The sequence below is a fragment of the Melanotaenia boesemani genome, chromosome 7, assembly GCF_017639745.1.
Source record: "Melanotaenia boesemani isolate fMelBoe1 chromosome 7, fMelBoe1.pri, whole genome shotgun sequence".
Lineage (NCBI taxonomy): Eukaryota > Metazoa > Chordata > Actinopteri > Atheriniformes > Melanotaeniidae > Melanotaenia > Melanotaenia boesemani.
Genome location: NC_055688.1, coordinates 33,934,241 through 33,955,990, shown reverse-complemented (window position 1 = coordinate 33,955,990; position 21,750 = coordinate 33,934,241). Strand labels below are relative to the sequence as shown.

Here is a 21,750-nt window from a genome sequence, read left to right as displayed (position 1 = left end):
TTTATGAGGAAAAAAAAAGATTTCAGTCTCCAGCCGAAAAGTTGTGAAAGATATCTAACTGCAGTTGTATTAAATAAATAAGTGAAACTCTTTCAGGACATCTCATTTTCACGGCTAAAATAAGTTTCTTAATAAAGGCTGAATTTAACTTGAAGTGAAATGAATACTGTAAAATGTAAAAGGTGCCCCTGACCTGACTCTGCATGAAGTGTCCCCGTTCAGTTCATCAGAAATATGAACACCTTAGAGACATTTAATTTCCGCTTCTCTCTCACATATAAAGCAGCAGAACTTTCTGAGATGCACCTATTGTCCACTTTATTAGGTCCACCTATTCAACAGCTTTTTAACACAAATATCTAACCATCCAATCACATGGCAGCAGCTAATAAATACATCTAGTCATGTAGACATGATGAAGACGACTTACTGAAGTTCAAACTGAGCGTCAGAATCAGGAAGAAAGGACATTTAAGTGACTTTGAACATGACATGGTTGTTGGTCTAAGTGTTTACTGGGATTTTCACACACAACCATCTCCAGGGTTTCCAGAGAACGGTCTGAAGAAGAGAAAATATCCAGTGAGCAGCAGTTGTCTGGACCAGAATGTCTTGTTGATGTCAGAGGTCGGAGGAGAATGGACAGACTGGTTGTAGATGATAGAAAGACAACAGGAAGTCCAGTAAGCACTGGTTCCAACCAAAGTCTGCAGTCATCTCTGAACACACAACACGTCCAACCTTGAAGCAGATGGTTTACAGCAGCAGAAGACACACCGGGTGCCTCAGCTAAGAACAGGAAACTGAGGGTACAATTCACACACACTCACCAACACTGGACAATAGAAGATGGAGAAACGTTGCTGGTCTGATGAGTCTCCATTTCAGCTCCACATTCAGATGCTCGGCTCAGAATCTGCTGGAAACATCATGAAAACATGGATCCATCCTGCCTTGGATCAACGCTTCAGGCTGCTGCTGGTGTAATGGTGGGACACTTTGGGTCCCTTAGTACCAACATGGTCTGGTTTAACCAGCACAGCCTACCTGAGTATTGTTGCTGACCATGTCCATCCCTTTATGACCACAGTGGAGCATCTTCTGATGCTACTTCCAGCAGGATGATGCACCATGTCACAAAGCTCAGATCATCTCCACCTGCTTTCTGGAACATTTCAGGTCTTGAATCTAAAAGATGACAGTCATACTTTTTCTTTCCTTTGTTTGCTTGTAAAGATTCTGTCCTCTGATTTTCACTTTCTCTTTTCACTGTCTTTTCACACCCCCAGCCAGTCGATTACCAGATACTATGCTGACATAACTGCATCGTTATGAGTGCATTAGTTTTATTCCCATCATCCCCTCCAGGTGACATACACATTATTTAAATAATGCCTTTAACTGCTGTTTGCATACAAACTGGAAAACTGAAAACCAATTTATGCCAAACCAGGAATATAGGAAATTAGGATTTTCCAGCAGGTCATAACTCCTTTGTGTTCAGGTTTGGGACTAAAATTGATCATATGAACATTCAGCTTTTTGTGATTTATTTTTTCTTAACGACACGCTGCCACACAGTGTTCCGTCATCCTGACGCAGACTTAAAACGGTGGCACCATTTTCTTTTTTAAAAAAACGTTTAACCGAACGTTTCAGTTTGCTCATTTGCTTCCTTGCAGAGAGTGATGTGAGAAGATTAGAGCAACTCTCTTGTCTGGAAATGAAGCTTCAGACAGCAAAGGCTGAAAAACAGCTACCCTGCTGTCCCACTGACAGCTTTTTCATTTCCATGTCATGTCTTGTTTGTTTGATCCATCCAAAGTTGTAAAAATGAGACTTGCTTTTGTGTTCATATGCATGTCCCCCGGTTTGCAGCATTTATGATAAGCCATCCCCCAGGTAGCTCTATATTTACTGTTCATATAAGCAAGTAAAATAAAAGGTCACACGATATCGATACTCATATCTGTCTCTTGTCAAATGATCCTTTGAATAACGGCCTGTCATTGTGGCGACTTCACCATCAACACAACCGAGCAGGCAGGATTTAAAAAGGCCTCTTTAGACTTTCAGGTCAACCCTTTTCTTTATTTTTGTCTTCCTTTTATATGTTTTCTCTCTGCTATCTGGAGGCGCTCCTCGGCTGAGCAGGATTTGTCACAGGTGTTAGCTGGATGCTCTCGTTCTCGTTGTGCCACAGTTTTTACTTTTCCAGCTTTGAACTTTGATTCATTTTCCAAATCTCAATTATGAACGCAGGTTTAATACATGCAAAGATTTCCTGTAATCTCAATAGTGAATCTGCATCGGGCTCTGAGATAAGGTGTGTGTGTGTGTGTGTGTGTGTGTGTATAACGCCCCATTAATTGAAGGTACAAGAGCTTCAGTCTCTCAGAGCTACTGCAGATTTTCCTCTTGTGTTACGCTTCGTCTTATGCAGCTTAATTTGCTCTTACTGTGTTTTTGTTTGATGCCAGCCTTTGTTTTTTACAGATGGGTTTATTTGCTGAGCAAAACTGCACAGCCGAATTCACCTGGGGAAGTTTAGAGGCTGGTCACGTGTCTGCAAGCAGACACTGTTGGTCATGTATTAATTGTTAGGTGTTCACATACTTTTCCTTTGTTTTACTTCCCATTCATCCACAGATCAGCTTATAGATTCACCTTTTTGTGATTTGAATGTTAACTTTGTAATGTTGTAAAGACGGATGTTTTGTTAACTGGGATAACTAGAAGACAAAGAGGAAGGGTTTTAGGGGACAACATCTTTGAGCATCTATATAAAATTGATTAGTTTTTTATTTAGAACTGTGTAAAAATAAAAATCCTTTATACTATATGCAAAAGCTCAATTTCTCCGTTCAGACCTTCGACTTATTCGTCAATCCATCCCACTAGAGATGTAAACTAGACCACAGACACGAGCAGAGAGGTGTTTAAATTAATATCCATTCATTTCAGACCTTAAAACTCTATAAGGTTGACTTGTTTTGATGGCACATTTTGTTGAATCCTGTTTTTACAAAATGGGATGTCCAAGCTTCAAAGTGACATTTTGAACATGTGTGACACAACCAGTGTTTAGTTGCAGCCAATTCAGATTTTGGAATCTGATTGGAACCCCAAAGAAGCAGACTGGTGCATCTTTTATTGTTTTCTGTTTTGCTGCCATGCTGGTTTTTCCTCTACGCCTGGAAGGGCACGATTTTGGGATTCAGCTGCATTTCTACCACCAGATTTCACTAAATCGTAGGCAGTGAACCTCTGAATAAATCAAGCTGTGAAACTGTACATAAAATGCTTTCTGCTTTAAAATGAATTGAAGGACGGGGTAATCTTTATAAATACACTGTTCAGTGATCAAGGTGACCAGACTATTAATTATTCCTGACAAATGAAGTCTTTTATGTGGATTGACTTTGTCCTCTGATGATTTCTAATTTAACTTCCATGTTTCTGTCTGCTTTGAAAGTGGTAGTTACATCACAGATGCCTAACAGGTTATCATAATAAACACAGGTAAAAGGTACGACCTGACCAAGCAGGCTCAGTCTAAACATTACTCCTGCAGTAAAGACAGAAACAGTCTTGTCATGCATTTTTCAGAAGGGCAATGAGAGCAGTTTGAGATGGCACACACGTGCAGGGAGAAGTGTCCAAACCCTGATAAATCCCCATGAGAGGTGTTGGGTTTAACCACGACATTTCAGAGCAAACTGTTGACAAGACCCAAGGGTACGCTGGTGACTGGATCTCCTTACAAAACACCAGTACAAGTACAGACGCTCTCGTGAGGTTAAGAGGGTAAAAATTAGAGAAGGGTAGCGAGCTAATGACCAGCTCGTGGGAAAATGTGCTCAGCAGCAGCTGCAGAGGACGAAGAGGCGAGCTACTGATGAGGTGGCTGGCAGAAAATGAATGGATAAGAATACTGAGTCTAAGCCTTATTAATTAGCATATTTCTGAAAAAAAAACTTTTAAATTACATTGGTTGATATTTAAGGGCCCCAGTTAGGATCTCTGAAAAGAAGCCACCTTTGCATATAGCCTCAGCTCCACAGAGCTTTTAAGACTCCATTTAGCTCTTTGTTGTTTGCAGCCCTGCAGAATCTCCTTTTGTCAACCTTGTTTCAAGCAACAGGAAGCTGTTTTCAAGGAAAAAGCTCTAATAAACCTACTGCTCTCTCCTCTGAAGACACGATAATGCTGCAGTTTGTCAGATATTCGACACTCACCAGCCACTTTATCAGGTCCACCTTCCTAGTACCGGGTTGGTCCCCTTTTCCCTTCAGAACTGCCTTAATTCTTGGTGTCATGGATTCGACAAGGCGCTCCATATTGACATGATAGCATCACACAGTTGCTGCACATCCATGATGAGAATCTCCCAAAACAGTATCTACAGAGAATGCTCACCGACGTCATCAACGTATGTAATTGTGGGAGAAATCACCATTTTGGTTGTACCTGCCGTCTGTTTATATTGGCTCAGCAGCGGCTCTCCTCTTTTTAATTTCTGTGTTATTACAAAATTTGTCTATTTGCTTTTACAATGTTTCTCAAGTCGCTTCCTCGGCTGCAGCAGCAGCTTCGGGATCAGCGGACAGAAAGGAAATTAACCAGTGGATTTTCATCTGTTTCCGTCTTGGTGCAGCAGTGGATAAGTTGGATAAGCTCATTCCAGAGAACCGTGGATTTTTCCAGGTAATGTGCTTCTGGCTGATCGTGGTTGGATATAAAGATGGCTGTATTTACAACATGTCATGTATGAACACGGTGATGAGAAAGCAGGTGAGGTGGTACACCTGAGAATTCATAAAGAAAGAGTTACTGGCTGCAGACGGGATAAGTTCATGATTTTAAATGCCACCGTGCTGAGCTGGATGAAATTCCCATGGACAGATGAGAGCACCACCTTCCTCCACCAAATTTGTGATTTTTGTCTTTTGTTTTGAGTCCCAGTGTTGTTCTGTCTGACATTCAGTCACAACATTCAGGACTGATCAGTTTTTTCAGATGTTTCGGAGAAGATCTGCCATCTGATCCAGTAAAGTTTAATAAATAGTAATAAATATACTTCCACTTATTTTTACTGCTTCTTTTGCAAGATGTATTAAATGAATTAATCCTTGTTATATATATTGATTTATCAAAAATGAATCCACACAGATGAACAGATAATATTTGATTTCAGAATAAAAAAATCTGAATAACAAATGTTTAATTAACATCAGTGTGATGGTGCAGTTGCAGCCGATGGTTTGTAGACTCGCAAGTTTTAATCCATCCGTTTGTAAAATAGCTGCATGAACATTTAATGCTCAGTAGTTTTTAAATTCATGGCGAGTGTAGGACGTACATCAACCACCAAATAAACCGAATTCTGAGACTGAAACAGTGGCAGCACATCTAAGCCTGAACTTTATTCATTGTTCAGCAGATTGTAACGAGCTATGTTATTAATAATTTGTTTTTCTGCATCGTAACGACTCTTCACTTCTCGAGCTTATTGCAGTAAGGAAGTTTCTTTTTAGTGTGTTTTAGACATGTTTTTAACACAGTTTACTAGTGAGAAACCTGAAAGTGTCAATGGAAACATTAGCCAGGTTACCCCAACATGGTGGGAAAAGCTGTGGAGAAGTCGCTTGTGCGTTCTCTATTGAATTGAGTTCTGGTGGCTGTGGAGGCCGTTGGAGTCCAGTGAACTCATCGTCATGTTCTAGAAAGCAGGTGGAGATGATCTGAGCTTTGTGACATGGTGCATTCTCCTGCTGGAAGTAGCATCAGAAGATGCTCCACTGTGGTCATAAAGGGATGGACATGGTCAGCAACAATACTCAGGTAGACTGTGCTGGTTAAACCAGGCCACGTTGGTACTAAGGGGGCAAAAGTGGGCCAAGAAAATCTCCCCCCACCATTACACCAGCAGCAGCCTGAAGCGTTGATCCAAGGCAGGATGGATCCATGTTTTCATGATGTTTCCAGCAGATTCTGAGTCTAGCATCTGAATGTGGAGCTGAAATGGAGACTTATCAGACCAGCAACGTTTCTCCATCTTCTATTGTCCAGTGTTGGTGAGTGTGTGTGAATTGTAGCCTCAGTTTCCTGTTCTTAGCTGACAGGAGGCACCTGGTGTGTCTTCTGCTGCTGTAGCCCATCTGCTTCAAGGCTGGACGTGTTGTGTGTTCAGTGATGCTGTTCTGCAGACCTTGGTTGGAACCAGTGCTGATTGGAGTCACTATTTGGTCTGCTTTGAAGTTCAGTTTGAACCTCAGCAAACTGTCTTGACCATGTCTGCAAGCACGTAGCTGCTACCACGTGATTGGCTGATTAGTTATTTGTGTGAACAAGTGATTGAACAGCTGAACCCAAAAAAGTGGCTGTGAGTATATCATTGAGGCCAAATATCTATTTAAATATTAAATCATTTAAAGAAGCACCACCAGCTTTTGATTAGACAAATTAGTATTTCATGAGAAAAGTTTGTACTTCAGTAGCTCTTCCTCAATGACCACATATCTGACACCTGACATCCAGTTTCAGTTTACTGTCTGTGTACACGGCTCACAAAGCATCACTTTGTAATAAGATGGCAGTGGCACTCAGCTCTCTTGGACTCGCACATCTGTGGTTTCTGAAGATGTCGAGTGGCAGTATTTTACTCTAGCAACTGAGCTGCTTATCTTAAGAGACAACGAGTAACAGAAGGGAAAAATCTCAGTTATTAAAGCTGCATGAACTTCTGAACTCTGCCTGACTTCAGAGCACTGAAGTGCACATCAGGGGGAATGAGGCCAGTCTAGCAAGTTCTGCAGGGGTGAATCCTTGTCATTATCTCCGGAGAGGGGAACAAGGAGGACAGAGTTTGGTCATTTGTCGACTCAGTTTGCTCAGCGACAGAAATATCTGCACATTGCAGATGTGTTTACAAACTGAAAGGAGGAAGTAGACAGCAAGATAAGTCATTCACTAAAGGACTGCAGTTGTATAGCACGACTGCACAAATGAAAAATAATGACAGTCACGCAGAGGTTGACGGGTAGGAGACAGCACGATGGAAGTGTGACGGGTGGAGCTCGAGGGGAAAGACACAGGTAGCGGTACAACACAGATGAGAGACTCATAGGGGCATGTGGGGGGGAGACAAGAAGGGTGACTGACAGGGTGACACTGTCAGCTCCTCAGCAGAGCGCTCCTCAAGAGAGCCCCGAAGCGTGTTCTGTTAAGTAAACAGCTGCAGGAACGAGAGCTCCTCAAATATTAATGGGTAGTGATCCCCTCCATCCGCCTTGTTCAAACTGATATTCCCCTAAGTGGACCACAACACTGCAGATGGAGAGGAGACCTTCTGGCCTCCTGTAACACACCCAAGGCCAGCACCCACCAGACCTGAGAGAGCAGCTACAAAGACCCACCGAAAACGCTGACACACAACCCCCTAGTGGCTCATTATTATCAGTCCCATCACAAGAAAACATTTCAGATTGTTAATGAAAACATACTAACACAAAGCTCATCCCCACCCTCTCCAACATCCGTCTGTGCCCATCAGACGGAGATGAATTATATATGAAAGGGTGCTCAATCTGAGAGGATCAATACTAACGAGGTCCAAGTTAGCCATGACATAGTTCTGCCTGTCTGTTTTTACCTCCCACTCATCTGTCTCTCAGGAGGAGAGAAACAGCAAACCAGCCTCTTAATGCACTGAAAAGTCAAGCTAATGAGCCAGAATTAACTACTTTTACAGCCTTCATTACAAAGTTACTAAAAAGGCATATATAGTTGATGAGGGAGCTGGTAAATGAATAGGACCCTGCTCTGTTCTACCCCTCTTTGATCGACCACCACTCCCCAACACCCACCCCATCACCTCTTCACTGACAGGCAGGCCGGGGGAATTGGCTGAGGAGGAGTAATGGAGCTTGTCGGAGAGCTCCTGGCTTCACACCACTTAGCCCTCTCGTCCAGCCTGGTTGTAGGGGGGGTTTCTACTGATGAGGCTCCACCGGGACTCGGTGCAGACTCCTCACCACCCAAACATTTCTCCTCACATCAGTCATGCCACACGGGCAGAGAAGCGTAGAGCAGATCCCTCCACCACCTCCACCTCCACCTCCCTTTCTTTTCTTTGTTAAGCTGTTTGGTCGTGGCACGCCCTTGGGCTGCATTGCCCTCCTCGCACAGTCCTGCTGGGCAAACGTGGTGTCCTTCTTCATCAATATTTCCTGGGGTCAATCACTTCAATAAAGGTGACATATGGTACAGTCTGAGCAGGCTGTGTGTCAAGGAAAGGGATTGAACCATTCCTGTAGAGTCCACAAACATCTCACCAGCCTCAGCTAATGTGTGAAGAGTTAATGTGTGTGGAGTTGTAGCACAGCTTTAAAGGAGAGAAGTGTGATTTTTTTTTTTAACCCTTTTATGCATAGCTTCCACTGCATGGGACATCTATTTAAAGGCTGTTTTCTAGTATATGCATGGGTGGGGATGCTATATTTGCAAATTAGTCACTTCAGAGAATCTTAGTGAGTCATACAATACACTCCTACTCACTGAAGAATATAAAAATAAACATCTTAGAAAATTTTATATAGACACACACACACACACATATATATAAACTACATTTGATAGATAAATATTAAAGAATTAAAGGTTTATTTCCCACAATACCATAAATTATAACACATATCAGTCACATTAGTAGTTGCACCATCATCTCTCTTAAAAATCTACTCCACTTTAAGAGCCTGGCTCATTTCAGGGTCATAAAGATTTTGTGTTTGTAAATGAATGTTTGCAAATAACTTCAGAGTTTGTATTTGTGAATTAAGTGTTGTCACCTTGTGAAAAAAAAATCTGCCAGAGAAATTAAACTTAGTGAGCGTGTAGAAAAGGATTTACTTTAATGTCAACAATGGTTTGCATTAATAACGAAAAATAAAAGTTCTTTTGCAAACATCTGTTCATGCTGCAGGTAAGACAGATGTGGATTTTTGTCCCTGTCTTCTTTCTGATTGGATGGTGGCAAATCAAACTGTCCAATCAGACAGCAAATGACTTCCTGTGCTCAGAAACTCATTAGAAAGACAGGGAAGGAGTAGAGCTGAGTGACTCGCTTCCCCCCTGAAACTGGCTGCTGTGAACAAGGGAGTAAAGACAGAGTTGAGAAGGGTGCTGTGCTACTGTAACCCCGTGTTATTGTGACCAGAGCATGCAGACAAATACCAGGCAAATTTGCAATACACAGTAATATTGGTGTAAAAATATTGAAGCATGAGATCACATGTGAGGAAATTGTAAACAGGGGTCCTTGTTTCAGTGATGATGAATGTGAAAACAGTCTCCTGGTTTTCAAGACATTTAATTAGGTTAAGGATTGTTTCATGTCTATATTGTTTAGAATAATCCATGAGATCTCGAAAAATGTAAGATCAGCCCATCTGCCCTTTCCTGACATGCTTGTTATGGCCGCATGGATGAGCACATGTTGCGTAAGCATTTCAATATTTCATGAGCTGAAATGAAAAATGCATTTCTTTGAACTCTAAGTGCATGATTGGAGCGGGATGAAGAGGGCAAACTAGTGGGGTCGGAGGTGAAGAAAGAGCTGGGAAAATATACTGAGTGTAAGCAGAAATAAATGGGTCACTTCTCACCACTGCGGCACTTTCCTAATCTTTCTAATCATGGAAACGCTGTGCGCATATCATGACACTGCAACCTGAATCAGGTTCACATTTCTTAGACCTGCACCTGCAGAGGGCAGTTTGTCAAAGCAGAGGATGTGTTTCATAAACAACGAGAGCTTGATGACTAATTCTAGTTGCAGATGTCCCAAATGTTGTGCAAGTACAAAAAAGATTGACAAACACCTTCACATCTTGCCACTGTTGCTCCCAAAGAGCTGCCCTCTACAGACTGAGGGAAGAGGGATTTAAAAAGGGAGAGAGGAGACTTTTTGTAGCCACAAAACATCAGCTAGAAAAAGTCATTAAGCCTACACTGCCCATCTGAAAAAAAAAGTCACTGATATTTTGCAGAATTGCCTTTAGCTTTGATGCCAGCAGCATTTGCTGTGGCATCGTCTTGATGATCTTCTGCAGTGTCAAAACATTTATTTCCATCCAGACTTGCATTTTCTCCAGGAGCTTGTAAAGATGATGGGAGGGTCAGACCACTGCACAAAGTCTTCTCCAGCACATCCCAAAGTTTCTGAATGGGGTTCAAGTCTGAACTCTCAATGTGTGAAAATGATGTCTCCTGTTCCCTGAACCACTCTTTCACAGTCTGAGCCCAATGAATCTCGGCATTGTCATCTTGGAACATGGCCGTACCATCAGGGAATAACCTGCTTATTCAGTACACCACCGGTCATAAGTTTGCAAACACTTTATCCATAAAATCCAGGAAAGTTTTCTACAACTTATCACTGGTAGTGTAAATTCAGGTAATCAGCTGACTTCATTCTTTGGACACATGATGTTGCTGAACCTAGACCAGAGCAACTGCAGTAACCCCAGATCATAGACTGCCCCCACAGGCTTGTATAGTAGGAACTAGGCATGATGGCTGCATCACTTCATCCTCCTCTCTTCTTACCCTGATGCTCCATCACTCTGGAACAGGGTAAACCTGGACTCATCAGACCACATGACCTTCTTCCATTGGTCCAGAGTCCAATCTTTACGCTCCCTAGCAAGTTGTGTAGAAAATTGAATATAACTGCCCTAAAAGTTAGGATATAAACACAGTGATGTGCAAGGATAGACTTCATTTGGGTTAATATGAAGACAAATGTGATCTTTTGAAAATTGCCTAGTTAATAGATGTGGCTGATCAAAAGTGAGCTTTTATTTGCATAGATTAAACTCACAGAGTGACTTTGATTTAAAAAGAACTGTGAGCAGATTTTTATCATCCAATGGAAAAAAGTCTCACATGATGTTTGGAGAAACTTGGTGATTGATTTAAAAGAAGCTTATTAGTTCAGTAAAAGATGTAAAGTGTACACATCAATATGCTCCTCTCCTCTCCTCTCCTCTCCGGCCGATGTACTAGTCATCAGACTCGATAAGAAACAAAGCCTCCTTCTCTCAGCTGGAGCTGGGAGGAGCTGTCAGTCCCTTCAGCTCTGTTTGATGATAGCATTTGAAATGACACTTTGATCCTCACTCCACACTGTTTGTTTTTGCTCCATGATGAAATTCAGCTCGAGAAGCGTGCAACAGGGCTCATCATTAAAATGTGGAGCAAACAGGCGGAGCTGGGCTCGTCCCTAGAAACCCCCTCACACTTTTCCTTTTTTTGGTCGCGTCTACTTAAATAACACAACAGGGAAGATGGTGTTGGAACTGTGCAGACGAACATCGTGCTCTCTCTCTGTGCTGATGAGGCTCCAGCTGAGGTGACGCTGAAGCTGAGTCAAAACTCAGAATAAATTAATCTAACGTGGCAGATTTGCCAGAGCAAAGCTTTGTCTCTGAGAGTAAATCACAGCCAAAGAAGTATGTGGTTATATATCTAGAAGTTTATCTGAAGATGTATCTGCTAGGTAAAAACTACAAACCTATGAAAGCTGTTTTTTTCCATCAACTGATGTATTGACTGAAAACATTTAAGGACACAAAACAGAGGCAGGACCAAACAAACAAATAAAAAAATGCATTAAGAACTTTAAATTTGCTTCTTATTTTTTAATCTTTTCCTCCATTTCATTTCTGAAATTCAATTTCTAAAAGCTCAAAAGCGAAACTAATCAATCTTCTACAGGTCTTTACTAAATTAATATAAACAGAATGCACTCACTCCTAATCTAAATAAAAAGATGAGCCTTTTGTTTAAAAAAAAATAATAATAATGGAAATGAATGAGAAGACATCCCAGCCTGAAAGAGCTGCTTTATTTCTTTCTGTGGTGATAATTCTCCTATTGAAGATTCCCAGAGTCACGGCTGGAATAATATGCAAATATCCGGCCCATGCGGCGCTCACTCGCTGACACAGTATCAGCGAAGAGACAGCCGTCACACTTTTGGGCTTAAGTGTGGTGGAATCAAAAGAAAGAGGCACGATTTAAAAAGGTGTACAGTGAAGCATACGAAACTACGGGAGTACTTTAAACAGGATGCCAGGCCTGTTGGGAATAGGATGCCGAGGCATCCTGCGGAGCAGGAGCGCCTGGCAACCGACACAAAGCCTGCGGAGATAAGACAGACAGTTTGGAAAGCTAAACAATGGAAAATGAAAGCATGCAAGAATGGAAATAAAATTTATCTGGGTGAATGAAAAGGCAAAACCTTTCACAGGATGAAGTGAGATCATTTCAACAGCCTCTCCTCGAGGTCGGTTTGGCCACCGTTTCTGTGATTAGACGAACGCTTTGAAACCTTGGAACACAGAGAAATACAGCAGTTTTTACCACTGGAAAAACTCCCCTACACTGCAGCTGATGCTTCGCCAGGCGATTTTCTTTCTTTATTTTTTCTTTTTAAATTCAATCCAGCTTTATTTGTAAAGCACCACTTCACAACAACGTAATCTTAGGGAATTTACAGACAAATCTATTTGAGCCAATTTGTAATAAACAATAGCCTAGTTGAGAAAAACCAACAGATTGCATCAAATCTTGACTTCGATCCAGTTCCCATCCTGAGCATGTGGAAAGGAAAAACTCCCTTTTAACAGGAAGCAGAACCCGGCTCAGTGAGGGCAGCTATCTACCTCAACCGGTTGGGCTGGGGAGGACAGGGAAGACACCAACAGGCATCACAGCTTTTAGCCAGGAAGACCTGCTGAGAGAGAAGAGGAGAAATATTTCTTCTCTATTTCTAATGTGAAGCAATATTTCTATCACAATTTCTAATAATTTTAGGTTTCTGCATGTCTCACTACGCAGCAGTTTGGATTCAGCAACACAAGTGAGAAAGTTTAAGAGAAAGTTTAAGCTCATATTTACTGAACCTGCTTCAGGTTCAACAAATATGAGCAAACAGTGTTATTTGTCCATTTAGAGACACCGTAGTAAAAATGGTGGCAGCTGCCTTTGATTTTGTTACACACAACTTTAAGCTACTAGATTTCTTGCAATTAAATGACTGTTTAAAGATTTGAAATTCATCATCTGTGTGTAGTTGGAAAGCCATCACAACTCTTTATAAAATTATTTCATTCTAGATGAAGTGTCAGGTTTTATATCTTCTTTGGGAACAGTTCTCACAGTAGGACAAAGACATGTTTTATGAGTGAAGCCCTGCAACACGTCTGATTAGATAATCATGTTCTTCCATTAATGTGAGGGAAAAGGATCTAAATCTGTCAAAACATCCACAAAACCCTTATTTATTTTATTCCAAGTTGAGTTAACAGAGATATATCAAAAGGAATTTAACATTTTGTTAATACATTTTAGATAAATGTCCAAAAGGTCTAGAATAAAAGAATATAAAAGGAATTTTAACAAACGTGAATAATTAAAGGTGCATTTCCACACCTATATTCAGTCTATGAAACAACAGTTTTTTCTTGCTTTTCTAGTGCGCTGCCTTATTTTTTCGATTATAACTGCTGATCTTAAAGAAGGCCCGAGGGTCACAATATCATCTAAAATACACGCGAGGGTGAAACATTCTATGTATTTGTTATCATTATATGACTGTCTCTTTTTGTTTGAGATCTGCACTGACATGGAAACACGCAGCAACAATGAAAATGTGAATCTGAAGCATTAGCAGAAATGGGAAATTTCCTGCTTACAAAAGCACAGCAGGCCCTGCGGCCCAGCATTGGGTCCGATGCTGCATGGCCTGTTGCACTTTCAGGGAAGAAGTAAATTGATTTCCTTTGTAAAATATGAAGAACAAAAAGAGAGTGATTCTAAATGCATCATCATTACTGCAAAAACTATCTCAGAAGTGACGGGTAGAAGCAGTTTGGAGTGAAAATCATTAGGCGAAAATAAGAAAAAATGTGTTTTTCTTGCAGTGACATTAGCCTGTGATGCTGCAACCTCACTTCCAACCTGAAGAACGGCATCCATGATAAACTGGGAGCTCCAAACGTCTACCTGTCTGACAGCGCCTGACTGGTCATCAAGGTGAAGCTCAAGTTCAAGAAGATGAGGAAATTATTTCAGGGACATACAGCAGCCTGTCTTTACTGCAACACTGCTGGTGTAGAAAAGACTTTTTTCCAGATAAATCTATGTGAATCCAGTTTTTGTTTATTAAAAGTTCTCTTTCAGGGAAAGAAAAAAAGCTACTACTGAAAAAAACTTTCAAGAGAATTCAGTAAGTCGTTAACATTAACAAAAGACATCAATCTTGACATCTATTCAGGTAAGAATTCAAATCATTACCATCATCAAGTGCTTCCTGCAGGGTTTATGTGTTCTCGCTCTCCTTTTTTGCAGAATACCATCTCCTTAAAGGCTTTGAGAATGAAATCTGTGGTTAACAATAAATCTATTCCTTACATTCACAATGCCTGCTTCCACTTTGTCTAATTCAATCCAGGAGTTTCTTCCCTCACACACATAAGACGCACTACAGCAAAACACACATTATATCTGAATTCAGAGGTAAACTGCAACCAGACATCTATTTTATATTTGCCTCTGGTGATATGAGAGTTTCCTCCCAAACTGGATAATAAGAGGGAATGATAAGAAGAGCAGCGTTACTGGTACATTTCAGTACCTGAATGTTTTCAGTGCTTCCTTGTGGGTCTGTAGCTGCAGCTCTTGTTTTTTCCTCAGGCTCACAGACACTAAAATGTTCTGTCAGGCTCACTGTGAAGAAACACGCTAACGTTTTTTCCTCTGTGGCTCCAAGAAAAACCTCAGAAGTCAAACAGACGGCACGCTCCTCAGAATTACGCTTTATTAAGGATCAATCTGAACAGTTTGCCAGCCCAGCAGAGGGGCTCAAAAAAGTCCCAGAAATCTCATTACAAGAAAAACTAATAAGTGACGCGTAATGATAAAACACAGCAATTAAGTTAAAACAAAATTACAAGTTGATAGAAGAAGATGTGGTAATGGCTGGTAGACCCCATTGCGTTTAGTAAACGACGCTCAAAGGAGCCCGTTGGACATTGCAAAACTGCCTCTTCCCGTGTTATTAGATTAGGCCAGTGCAGAGCGTAAACAACTTCAGACATCTTGCAGCAGACATGCATCCCACCAGTCCTCACTGTTATTGAATTACTCAGGAAAACTTCTCCAGAAGACAAAATGACTCTGTGGAGAAAGCGAGGCAGGGGATGATTATTGGCGAGCAGATGATGGGAAGAACACAGGAGAGGCGTGTTCGGGCCAGACTCCTGCAGCACTTAGAATCGAACGGATGGTTAACGAGTGGGAGACGGCGAATGGATGCAGAGGGCATTGAGGTCCGGTTTTGATTATTGGATGTTGGGTGGAGGAGCAGCTTTGGCCTGCCAGGATCTGTATCATCCGTCTACTGCCACATCTCGTTTGGGTTGCTGCCACAGCAAATGTCCATTCAGCACTATCAGAGACAAATGAGGGCAAATTTCTCCCAAGGTCAGCAGCCGCCTCCACCAGGGCCACAAGGGGTCTGCTATTCTAATTCCTTATACACTTAGAGTAATTAAAACCCAACCAGAAGAAGCAGGAGAAGTCGATCTGATTTTTTTGAGACTACTAATGAGATGCTAATTTGTTGGCCCACTAGAAATGAAGTATGCGGAAGTCAAGGACACGTAAGAAGATTTATTCACACGCCTGAAGAAGTGAACTTTTTAAATTATGACATGTGTGTCCTTGCAGTGCTTTTTTGACTTCTTTAAGCAGTGCACGCCGCAGGTAGATGGTCATTATGTTTGATAGAAGGACATGAGTCTCCTTTCAAGCTCCTTTCCAAAGTCCTGAGTATTGGCAGAGCGCGGCCCCCGTGGGTTTTAAAGTAATGTGGGGAAAGCTTCCCTGCCTCGCTGCAAAGAGTCGAGCCGCATACGCGTCGCCCTCATGCTGCCTGAAAGTAGTCCAACTCAGGCCTGTTTTCAAACACCCCACTCTGCCAGCCTTCTCTGGACTCATTGAGTCATTCCAGGAGCACATGGCTGGCTGTCCCACTTTCTTCAGCTGACATCACACAGACTCTGATATCTACGCACACACAAACACACTCAGGCTGCACAACATTCCTCCCCACATATTTCACTCTACAAGCAATCGGGCCAATCCTGTCCTCTCATGTTTATTAATTGGGCTTGCTCTTTGGACTCGAGCCTGACTCCCTTCAGGGTGAGGACTGTTCCTCGGGAGCACTGAGCTGTGATGAAGCTGAGCAGACAGCTGTGTGGTCTTGCTTTCTCCACCAGTGCTGCAGTCAGCGGAGGCTCATTTTCTGATGTGTCATTTTACATAAGCACCGCACAACAAAACAGCCTGTGCTGCCAATCAGCCACAGCGCCTCTCAGCTCGTATACCATAATAACTCCAATAAATCATATTTAAAGAGTTAAATAAATGCCTGTCTTGTTAACAAAGCAAGATAATCTCATTTTTAATCTGCCGGCTCAGGCTCGGGCTGAGCACTACAGCTGCAGAGGCGCAGCTTCTTAAGGACACAACGCAGGGGAAATAACAACAATTAGAGCTGCCAATCACCCAAAATGCCAGAAGACAGTTTTGGATGAATGTCTGCTTCGGTGGCCGGTTATACAGGGGATAATTACAGGGAAGATGGGGGAGTTGGGATGACATGAGACATAAAGTATAATCACATCACAAACATAAATCTGTGACTTGCATAACCATAATTGTAGAGACATTGTATTGCAAATGCAGCTCCAGAGTAGACCAGGATTAACTTATCACACTTTTTGACATTTTTGTAACAAATATACCAAACGGAGACTCAAAGAAAACAGAAAACTGTTGACTTAATAATCCATTAGAAGGCCAGCAGAAAGTTTTTCAACAAAAATTTGTATAATAAAAAGTGATTTAAAGAAACTGTTCACTGCTGAACTTTTCTGAAATTTTCTCAGTGAGGCTCCTCCCAAAAACGGTTAAATCAGCATCCATCTTGCATCCGTCTCTTCTCTGAGATCTCTCCAGTCAGTAAAAGTCATTCTGATGTTGACTCTTGTCTTTTCTCTTTTTCTGACCCTTTCTCTCTTTCTTTTCCTCTCTTCCATCAGTAATGTCGTCTTGCTTTTCTTTGATGAATCAGCCACAGTGCGAGTGGCCGATTCAGTGCCAGGGTGTTGATATCCAGTTGCTATCAACAACTGGTGTGTAAAGTGAAACTCAGCTGTGATGCAGTGTTCATTGTAGCAAAGTTGTGAAGTGAGGTTTCTCAGCTTGGGGATGCTGCAGGGCAACAGCAGCTCCAGGAATGTGCATAAATGTCAACGTGCCATCAAAACAAGCCAGAAACACGTATTTGCAGGGTCATAAAGTTACACAGTACTACTTTAATACTAACTGCCTAATATTGTGCAGTTAATGTTACCAAAACAGCTCGAAACTATCAAAGTGTGGCTTTGGACACATTCCTAAAGGTGTTCTTACATCAGGTACCAAGACGCTAGCAGCCTTATATCTTAGAATAAAACCTTGCATTTGCTTATTCAACCTTCTGCATTTTAAACATAATCAGACAAATAGTTTTTTGTGTAATATGCTTGTTACCAGAGGATACCACTAGAGGGCGCACTGGAGAACCCAGACCAGAGAAAGTTGTCAAATTTGTTGGGTGTAAAAAAAAACAAACAAAAAAAAAACATGCATTTGGCTCATCGTGAGATTACAGCAGAAAAAAAGACAGCAGGGACATTGTAGATGGTATGTAAGAACCAAGCAAGACGTGACAAAGTCTCAGACTTATGTCCACTTAACATTTGTACATCTCTACGTCAACTTTTAAAATAGTGCTGGTCTCTCTCCGTCTGTCATTGTGCAGCGCACTGATACGTCATAAACATGCCGGTAATTTCACACTTGGTCAACAAGCTTGTCTTCAAAACTTTCCTTCATTTGTAATGTCGTCCCTATGACCTTACATCTATTTAAATCCTGCACTGCCCCTAGCGGTCACTCCTATATTGCAGCTTGCAAATGTGTAAAATTAATTTCTGTCGACACACACAAATGACGATTCAAACAGACACAAAATACACAAAGCAGCCAAGATAATCAGGCATAATCAACAGCAAGTATATTTTCAGCCTTGGAGATGGAGCCTCCCATTGCACAGACTCGTTTTCCCACACTAAATAAGTGGGATCTCGAGGGGAGCCTGTTTATCATGTCTCTCGAACTATTTCTAAAAAGGCATCAGTGCAGCAGGGCACATTTTAGTTACACCAGTGACCACACTGATGAGAATTTTGAGTCACAACTGAGAGAATACGTTGGGTGGCCATAGTGCATGCAATTTTTTATTTATTTTATTGATAAGGGACCATGTACAATTTCAAACAGAAATGTTGTAATTGGATGTATTGTACACGAGTTAGCCTTGGGCTAAATTACATCTCCAATGCCCTGGCAGGGTACAATAAAAACCACACAGACACCATTTATGTGGTCACACCCCCCAGCCCACCCAGACACGAACACATATTTATTCAACACCATAAGAAAATACAAAACTTTTAAATTTAGAGGGACACAAGTCAGTGGTTACAGATTTTGGGTGTTTTTATGATGCGGAATCAATTTGTTTGAAAATGACTTTTTCTAAAGTAAAAAATTTTCTTCTTTCTATTGTTTTTCATTCTTGTATTTTATTAATCTTTTATTTGTTTTTTGTTGATTTGTCTCAAGAAGGAATGAAAACAACTATGTAGTCTGTAAACTGATGAAATGGCTTTTCTTCCACATGTGTATGAGACAATGGAAAGTTCATCCAGAACCACAGAGGATCCTTTACAACAGGTTTATTGCCCCCAAATAAGTACCAAGCTATAAAATGTTCTTTAAAAGACCTTTAACACTCCCCTCATAATTACTCAAAACTCTGTTATAAAAATCACGGTGAGTGTGTGCAGCATCACATACTACAACACACTTCACAAGTATTAGACTCAGCTGTACTGAATTTGCATAATGCACAAGATTAGCTCCTCATTTTACAAGATTAAATTTAGAGATATGCGTCCTGCAAAGGTTTACAGCTTCTCATTTTGAATTAAGTAGATGGTATCTGGCCACTGAATGAAAAGCAAGCCCAGGTGGAAGATGATATTATGATCTCTTTAATGTGTTTCAAAATGAAACCCAATCATCTGCCATATCAGAAAAGATGCTGCAGTTTATCCGTTATGCTGTATTTCTCTGGTTCACTAAAAAGATATCAGCTCAGGCGCATCAGACTGTCAAATGGCATTGAGACATGCGAAACCCATGCATCATTAGAAATTCCTAATGCCCCACCTACTGTATTTCCTGGTATTGATCTTGAAGAAGCCTGATGTTAAAGCTGCCTGTCATCTAACAGCTTTAAAGACAAAGGTTAGACAGAGCCATTACTTTTCTATTGTTTGGAGAAGTCGACTTCAAAAGGGGGAAAACCTCTGGTGCAGAGCGAGGCTTGGGAAAGCAGAGTGGGGCAGGTGGAGCTGCAAGGAGAGGGGGATGCAGGAATAGAAAGAGCACATAGAGATGTGAAACAGGGGAGCGTAGAGGGGAAGCCCTTTGATCTCTGGCAGAAGTGAGGGCTGAAGAAAAGAGACGGAGAGCAGCCGAGAAGATTGCAAACAAGGCGCGCACTCAATTCCCAATAGTAGCACAAACGCAAGAGGAAGAGACAGACAAACGGAGAAAGAAAAGTTGAGCAGATTGGGAGAGACAGGACAGGGTCACAGAAAGAAAGATGGGGAAGAAAAGAGGAGACAGAGAAGATGAAAATGAAGCAGAGGGAAAACAGATAAGACCAAAATGTTAAAAGGGTTTCGGTCTAGGGGCTGTTTGGGGAGTTCTCTCAAGCCCTATGCTAAAGCAATTAGTATTGAACCCCTTCTAGTAAAGTGAAGCCAAACCACAGTGGCACTTGCTAACATAGTTAGTGTGTAACAACCAGCTCAAGCAAACCCCACGGTCCCCATTAAAGCTCCACTTTTAATTGGCGTGTCAGAATGGTGCTGCTTTTCATAACCCACAAGTGTGCATGCCCAAAAGCGTGGCTCCAGTGAGCTTGCACATCCCACTTCAAGAGGAAACTCCCAGACAGTCAACATGCTGCTTGCTCGGGTTAAAGGAGTCTGTGTAGACTTTTATAAAAAGTCTAACATTAAATGCAAAGTGATATTTGACAACAGTTGGTAAGATAGCTGCAGAGAAAGAAGAGTCACGCTGAAGTCCAGTGGTGAGACAGGGTTTTAAAGTTTGACGTTCATGCTGTAGGTGTTGTTTAATGTGAGTTTATTTAACTTTTTCAGTAGAAATGATGATAAATATCTTTGATCTTGATGAATGAAATATTCCAGCTGAAAATCTTTATCCATTACAATGGTGGAAAGGGTTGAGAACAAAATAACACAAGAAAGACCAATGGGAATAAAAATAATTATAACCCATGGAGGTCTGGATTCAGAATTATAATCAAAATAAAAGTGGAAAGATCAGATCACAGACTGACCCGACTTCTGTGGAAATTTCTCATGACAATTTAAAATGAGGTTCAGGAGTGCATGTGGCCTCCATGGATCTGATCTGGGTCAGGGACAGTCTGTGGTGCGACGTGGAGGCAGTGGATGGAATGAGACATGATGTCCCAGAGGTGCTGGATTAGATTCAGGTCTGGTGAACAGGAAGGCCAGTCCATGGCATCATGCAGGAACTGCTGACACACTCTGGCCCCATGAGGCTGAGCATTGTCCTGCATCAGAAGGAACCAGGTCCCACTGCAGCAGAATGTGGTCTGACAATGAGCCTGAGGATCTCATCCTAGTACCTGATGACAGTCAGGGTACCTCTGGCTAGCACATGGGGGTCCTCCAAAGATATGCCTCCCCAGACCATCACTGCCCCACTGCCAAACTGGTTTTAGCATCCCTTCATTGGCTTACCATTAAGCTACGAATCCATTTTAAGATTCTTTTATTTGTTAATGGTCTTGCCCCTTTTAATTTGTCTGAGCTGCTTCACCCTTACATGCCATCAAGTGCTCTTAGATCAGCTGACCAGATGCTTTTAACTGTCCCAAAAACATTTTATAAATCCAGAGGAAATCGAGCCTTTTCAGTTTTAGCTCCTAAAATGTGGAATGAGCTCCCACTGCAGGTCAGACAGGCTCCTTCTCTTGTTAAAAAACACACTTTTCTTCTTGGTTTTCAAGCGTGAGTTGTCATCTGCATCTCAATCTTTTACCTTTTGTAAGTTATTTTAAATTTCTTATAGCTCCTTTATAGTCATTTATAGTATTTTTATTGTTCTTTATTTGCATGTTTATCTTTGTTCTTTATGTGTGCTGTTTTTATGCTTTTTTTAAAAAACATTTATTGTGCAGTACTTTGATCAGCTGTTGTATTTAAAGGGCTTTAGAAATAAAATGGTATGGCTGGATAAACTGGTCATGCTGGAGGATGTTGCAGGCAGCAGAATGTTCTCCACTGCGTCTCCAGACTCTCACACGTCTGTCATATGTGCTCAGTGTGAACCTGCTCTCATCCATGAAGAACACAGGGGATCAGTGGCAAATCTGCCAATCCTGGTGTTCTCTGGTAGATGCCAGTCAGGCTGCACAGTGTTGGGCTGTGAGCACAGGCCCCA

At 41.6% G+C, this 21,750-nt stretch overlaps 1 protein-coding gene across 1 annotated transcript in view; it reads right to left on the bottom strand.

Annotated features, from left to right (window-relative positions):
- gpc3 (glypican 3) overlaps positions 1-21,750 on the bottom strand; it is a 266,165-nt gene that overhangs the window by 225,650 nt on the left and 18,765 nt on the right. The gene's annotated exons all lie outside the window — the stretch shown is intronic.